Source organism: Eurypyga helias, unplaced genomic scaffold (genome assembly GCF_000690775.1).
Source record: "Eurypyga helias isolate BGI_N326 unplaced genomic scaffold, ASM69077v1 scaffold7526, whole genome shotgun sequence".
NCBI classification, from domain to species: domain Eukaryota; kingdom Metazoa; phylum Chordata; class Aves; order Eurypygiformes; family Eurypygidae; genus Eurypyga; species Eurypyga helias.
In genome coordinates, this window is record NW_010255981.1 from 59,657 (window position 1) to 65,656 (window position 6,000).

Genomic DNA, 6,000 nt, shown 5'->3' on the forward strand with positions numbered 1-6,000 from the left:
CCCCCTGTTTTGCGCTGTGGCAAAGGGAAGTTAACCACCACCTTTAAGATTATGCATTTACAAGCACCAACCTCAAATGTACAGCTCCAGCAAGAATCAGATTGGAGACTCAACAAAAATTTGTTTACACTGACAAGTTTTTATTTCCCCACACAGCCTATATTATCAAGGGCTTTAGCCTGTTTTCCACGGCAGATGAGTAATTTCTTTTGCCAGCCTACTGTTAGCTTCCTACCTGCCCAGTAAAACACCAAGAGAATTAGATTAAGTGTCAATTTTAAGAGAAAAGTGTTAATGAATAATAAATGTTTCATTTCTGCAAATTTGCTTTTTCGATGCCTCCAGCCAGGTTGGGTGGATAACTGCCTGCCTATTTTACTCAGCCTAAGGCCAACCCTGCTAAGTATGATTACTGCTAAGCTAGGGACAATAGACAGTCTTAATTATCAATTTCTTGACTAGAGAATTTGTCTCACAGAAAGAACATGGTAGTAACAGTATATGAGCATTATGCTTCTGTGGATTTTATTAAACAAAAGGGAAAGAATAGATACTGCATGCAAAATGCAAATCTGTGGTTTAGAAACTTAATCTTAAGTTAATACCTGCAACACCTAGGCCATTCTTATAGGTGAGGAGTCCTCAAGTCCCCACTGCTGTAGGTGTTCAGCATCTGTGTGTCCCTGTAGACCTCCTCTTCTGCTCCACAATATCAGAGCAGAAATATGCAAAAATTTGTGATTAAAGGCAGAAGAGTATTACATGATGCACAGGTGCAGCTTGGAAATCCAGGAAGAATCTTCCATTACTTCGGGATCAGGTTTCTTTAAGCATGCATTCACTCAGTGTCACTTACTCAAATGAAAACACTCATTAAAGACAGTGGGAAACACCAACCAAAAAAAAAGGCCAGCCCATCAACTGCAAATATTTCTCATCTAATCAAGAAAATGAACATTTTAGTGCAGTGTAATTGAACAGAGCGCTGAATCACTGGGGGTACGAAACAAAGCTCCAATTTTAATAGCAATCCACAATAAACTTTGTGCCACCTGTTTTCACATTGCTCTGCACCGTATCATATGACTTGTTAAGCCCCCGAATTCCCAGCTCTAGTAATACAGACAGCTTGAGCTATCAACTGCACACAACAGCCCGGCTCAAAGCTTGTCTTGGAGAAAGCTTAAGAGTACATGTAGCAGTGCGGCCAACTTACGTGACTCGTGCTGCAACATTCTGCAGAAGGTTCTGAAGTCCACGCTGCAGCCTTGGGCAAAAGCCAAAGTTTAAGGGATACACTGTGATCCATCCCTTCCAAGGAAATCAGGTGAGGTTTTCATAGTGTGGATAACAGTTAAACAGCAATTCTTACTGTCCGTCTCTGAAATCTGCAGATAAGAAGTGCTGGGTACGTACTGTCAGCATTATCAAAACTCCCCTGAATACATTTAACAACACATCATATACACCTGCATCACTCTGGACAAGAAAATTAACAGGACAACACTAAGATTATCAACATTACCCTTCAGGAAGGAAAATCAGAGAATGGGGTTTTATTTATTTCTTCTCCATGGACCTAAAACACAAACCAGAGTACAACAAGCCTCTGAAAGGTACAGGGGGAAGAAAATAAATCAAAGTATGGCCTTAGCCTTGTTTTTGACCAACAAAGGACTTGTGTAGTTCAATGAAGAAACCAGTTGCTAGAAGCAACAAATAATCATTTAAGCAGAGCACTGTGAATGTCTAGAAAAAAGTCTCCTCTCCACAGGAAATTTCTGCAACGTGCCAAGGAGACTTCAGTATTAAAAAGGGGGGCAGGAAGCAGGGTAAAAAGAAAACCATTAGAATCTAGTCACTTTTCACAAGGCACCTCTTGCCGATGACCGTGGCCACGCAGCAATTACAGCCTCTGCTTCCCATTTCGGTTCAGAGCACTGTGATCATTCCCAGAGCACTAACACCTGAGGGCCAACCCCACAGCCACCCACCCAGAGACACAGCTCCGACACGCCGGCCGACAGCGCGAGCTCTTTGCGGCGGGAAATCTAATCGACGAGAAACAACAGGTGAAGAAAAGATAACAGGTCAGGATGCGAGGGAAAAGGAACAAAATCACCCAGAGGAGAGAGCATCTGCCCGCATCTCCGCTGTCCAGCAGAACTGACCATAACCAGTTACCCAGACACCGTCAGGTCACAAATTATCACCCAGAATGCTGCAGCGTGTCTGAAGTGCAAGTTGTTGGGAGGATCAAGTGTTGACTTCATGAAAGATGCATGTCATGCTCTAGAAGAACTGGTGTATGATAAAACACACTCATTTGTTAGCATCTTTCCCTCACCAAAAAGCTGTACAGGGAAACAGAACATGACACAATAGGTCTGATGCCGATAATTTCAAGGACTGAGCCTTGTAGTGAAAATGCCAAGCAACAAAGAAGATAAAACCCGCATTTTGAAAATGTTTATCAGAGGCACTTTGTTAGTATCCAAGCCCCTGAGTTAATCAGAATAAAAAGCATAAGTGAATAAACAAAAACTGGTCCTTTCTGAAAATGAGGGTTTGGTTGGTTGTTAGGGTTTGGGTTTTTTTCCCCACTTAAGCTTTATTCTCATGGGTAGAAAAAAATCCACTATGGGACTTTTGCCTGTCCAGAGCAGTTCGTCAGGTTTTCTTCCTCCCGACTGCTGTGCAACGGTCTGTGTGCCAGCCTGCGAGACCTTACCAGCAGCTTCATTTCAACAGAGCACAAGGAAAAGGCTTTGTGAAGCCCCCAGGGACAAGAACAACTGCACTTCAGCACTGCCTACACTGCTCTACGGATTTCCAGAGGTTCATTAAACTAAATGGACTTATTTGAATTTTATAATTGAAAACTGTTGTCTTAAAGACAAGTCCCAAATGGGGTGATCTACAGCTTCCAGCACTATTTAACCTCAAAGCATATAATCTGATAATACAGGTTTTGAAACCTCTGTAGAGCCATCTGTAAAAGTTGGTTCCTTACACAACAAAGCCAGCCAGAAGAAAAAAAAAAATCCAAAAAGGTAGTTAACAATCTTACTCAGTAGAAACATGCTGAATGCCTTCTCGTTATTTTCACAGATTAGTTGATTGTTCCTATGAAATTCTGGATTTGAAGAAATAAAGTGTTCAGGAGACAAACTACTGCCTTCATGGAGACAATTTAGTGCTGGATTGAAGGTAGTCAAAAATTACAGTTAATAGGCATGGAAAAATGGGATATTATATAAGATGACTATGAAATTATAAAGGATCTTTCATATTAAAAAAAAGACAGTGAAAACCTGAGGCCAGCATCCTCCATCCTCATCCAGGGGAATACAAGGTACCCAGCTGGCACGCAACTACATCTCCATTGTGCAAACAAAGACATAACTCACTCCTTCACTACAAGAAGCTGCAGAACCAACTCTTCAAAATGCTGTTAAACACACAAAGTAAACAGCACTCTAAAAAGTCTTCCTCCTCTACTTACATTCCATTAATCTTTCATGCCCCTTACACAGTTGGTTAGAGCATTTTCAACAAAAGTTGATGATCTCTTTCTCATTGAGGACTTGCAGATGTATGCACGTTAGCTGCAGTGGAAAGGCTGAGCAGCCTACAGCCATCTGAATAAACATCATCAGAGAATTCTTTATTTTGCTAAATTAACCAACCCTTAATCAAATTTCACCACACCTGTACAAACGATGCAGACGTAGCTAGCAATCAGCCCATTGCTGAGACAAAGACAGGCCTGCAGTCATTTCAGATGATGACTTCAAAAGAATTTACAACCCTTCACATCCCCAACACCAGTACATTAAGAAGACAACAACCCCTTACACAGGCAAAAACCCAATGATACCAGCTGCATACCATTTGCCATCTTAGATTAGGGGTGCAGACAGCAAACAGACCCAGGAGATACCAGTTACATTGCCACGCACAAGCCAAGCAACTCAGCTACCTCCATATGAGAGCCTGTCCAGGACGATTTTCACATACAGGAGACCACGGGTACCAATGCTCTACCTTGATTTTGTAATTAACTTTAGATACAAAAAGCTAAACACAGCTATTACATGAATAACCATATTCCCAAGAGAAAAGTGACATCATAAGGATCACTATTTTCAAATCTGCAAGCCTAGAGGATGGACAACCACAGAATCACAGAATGCTTTGGGTTGGAAGGGAACATAAGGACTATCCAATCCCTCCCCCTGCCATGTGCAGGGACACCTTCCATAGACCAGGTTGCTCCAAGCCTCATCCAGCCTGGCCTTGGACACTTCCAGGGATGGGGCATCCACAGCTTCTCTGGGCAACCTGTCCCAGTGCTCCCCAACCTCTCCAGGAAGAATTCCTTCCTGATATCTAATCTAAACCTCCCCACTTTCAATTTAAACCTGTTACCCCTTGTCCTGTCACTACAGGCCCTTGTAAAAAGCCCTCCCATCTTTCTTGTAGCCCCTTCAGGCACTGGAAGGGGCTCTAACATCTCCCTGGAGCCTTCTCTTCCGCAGGCTGAAGATCTCCAACTCCCCCGGCCTGTCCCCATAGCAGAGGGGCTCCAGCCTTCGGAGCATCTCCAGGGCCTCCTCTGGACTCACTCCAACTAGTCAATCCCCTCCTTATGTTGGGGGCCCCAGAGCTGGACACAGTACCGCAGGTCTCAAGAGCAGACTAGAGGCTACTCAGACCTGTCACCTGAATGATTAAATGATTAAGAGCATTGAAGGAGCCATTGGCTACTTTGTGCTATGAAGCCATCCTCGAAAACACCCCGCATCAGAACAGCAACCCTGCATGAACTAACCAGAAGCTTTGGAACACATTATTACCCTGAAGGTTTCCACAGGGCACTGGAATTAAGAGCTGTTGGAGGCAATGTCTTCAAAGGGGTTGAAGGTACAGAACCTGTAGCCATTTATTAACAAAACTATTTCTGCTTCCTAGTTTTGTAAGGGTAAGCTAAACTCCAGCTCTGCACAGTGCACTGCTAAAACCAAAAATTAAAGCTGAAAAATAAAGCACCTTGGGCTTTTAAGAAGGCAGGGACACACATATTGTCCTTTCCCACATGGTTGTGTAGGCACATATGCACCTCACCTACCGTTGCTATTAACTGTAACCAAGTATCTGTATCCAGCTAAAGCCCAACACCTGCCAAATACACACATATTTTATACAAGTGCCTCAAGATCATTTCAGGAAAATTTATAGTTTAAAGCCATACTCTGCCATATACAATTTATTCTCAGTGAATTTCTGAGCTACTTGTCTTGTAGAAGAATCGCTACCTCTCTAACACTGGAAAACACCATTAGCAATAAAAGTGGTTTGAGGAGACCATTACAGTACACGCAGATCAGAATAACTAGGCTTTATTTCTTGTAGCAGCTATTTCCCAAATGTAAGTACGAGGGCAACAGCTACACATCAGTCTTTCTGCTGCTACATCACAAACGGGGATAGCAGGTCTATTGCTTTAGACAGAAAGAGAAGACCAAATGCCAGGTCATTAGTAAGAATCCCTTTAACAAAGTTCACTGTAAACTTAAAACTAATGGCCAAAAAGCGTTAAAAAGAAAAAAGAATCCCACTTGTGAATCAAAAAATATGTTCAAGCTGGTTTTTTTTCCTGTAATTTCAACTTTCACAGACATGAAAGTAGGAAACTCACTACATCTTGTCCCACTTTAAGTTCCCCTTGACATCCATCATGCTTGCCTGCGTAAAAGCTTAGCACAAAGATTCCAGTAAGGTCCTATGGAGTCACTGCTAAAGTTTGTTTTCTCCCAGTTAAAACAGCTATTAAAGGCCAGTTTTAAAAAGCAGCAACCTTTAATTGGAAAGCAAAACGCCAAACAATAAAGAAAGGCACATTCACCAATTAAAAATCTGACAAGATCTCTCAAAAAAACACCATTTGCTAAATGCCAGGTTGCTTGTTTCAGACTACACAAGCTGCTTCAACCAGCT